The sequence below is a fragment of the Sesamum indicum genome, unplaced genomic scaffold (genome assembly GCF_026168435.1).
Source record: "Sesamum indicum cultivar Baizhima isolate 11 unplaced genomic scaffold, ASM2616843v1 HiC_scaffold_118, whole genome shotgun sequence".
Lineage (NCBI taxonomy): Eukaryota > Viridiplantae > Streptophyta > Magnoliopsida > Lamiales > Pedaliaceae > Sesamum > Sesamum indicum.
Window position 1 is genome coordinate 33,656 of NW_028292361.1, and position 1,345 is coordinate 35,000.

The following is a 1,345-nucleotide window of genomic DNA, read 5'->3' on the forward strand; positions in this document are numbered from 1 at the left end:
GACCGGTCAATCTCCTGTCATTGCTATTTCGTGCGCGAAGGGTTGCCCATGCTTCCCAAACGTCACGCATTTTTTAGGTCATTAGTCAACAGCTCCCTGGACAGCGAAATAGGGGTGACTTCATATTGTTTCCTGACACGCCTATCTTTCTTTGAGGGAAATCCTCTCCGCGTTCAGGCGGATGCCGCACCTTGCGCGTGTGAATGGGTGATATATATATATCTTTGCTCAGCACGTGACTGTGTACCCCGAAAATGGAAGCTGCATGTCTTCGGCCGCTCCCGGCTCATGGTGGAATCCATTGACTGCGTTGGTCAAGCACGGGATTACGGTTTGTTTTCGAAGGTGATCAAAAAGATTCGATGAAAGCCGGGCATACATTCGAGAGAGAGAAGGATTAGTTCGTGTCTGGGTCAAGGGAACGGGTGACCTGAAACCTCTTCCTCCGGTAAGAGCTATCTAACCTCTGTTGTCTTGCTATAACCTAGTCTTACTCGCTCTTACCTCCCTGCCTGTTTTCCTTTCTTTCTTTTATGAGAATACCTGCCTTGCTGCCTCTGCTCTCGTTCGGGCCCCGGGAATCCCTTGCTTTTGGCTACGGTCTTTATTTACCTTTTTGCATTCCCCCCTCAAAACTACTAATTCACAAAGACTACTGGAACGGCACGACAGCAATATCACAACAGATATACTTACCGACAAGAGAGAGCGAGACTGACCTACCCAAGAGAGAACGCAAGAGTGACTCCTCCCTATCACAACAAGGCCGGAAGAATTCCATTTCCCACGGCCTTATTTAACAAGCTCGGGACTAGAGGAGCATTTTAGGAATTTGAGGTATCGCTTGTAATAAGGATGAAGTCTCATTCATATAGTAATGTCCCTAGCTTGCGCCCTATTTGAGACTAAGGCAGGTTTGGAACCCTGTCCTATCACCTTTATCAAATCCCTAGCTCTCTTCCTTAGTGCAACTGTCCTATTCTTACCATGGGAATATCTATCTTTCTTCTTTCTTTCATATCTATACTTTAGGATATAAAAGCGGACGGTATCGTATATGAAGAAAGAGATTGTTGACGTTAGTAGACTAATCTATTCATTGGTAGGGCATTTCTTCCTGTGACCGCCTTTCCTACCAAAAAGCTAACCCAAGAAAATCCGGGTCTAGACTAGACCTAGACCTTCGGGATTTTCTTGGGGTTCATACATGCACTGATCCAGTCGAAGAAAACCTGCTTCAGAGCGACTACTCCGCCTAGCGTATCTTACTGCCCGCCCCGGGTTCTATATGCTCGGTTCCACAATCAATCCCAGATTCATCTATTTGAGGGAGGTCCAATTCCGC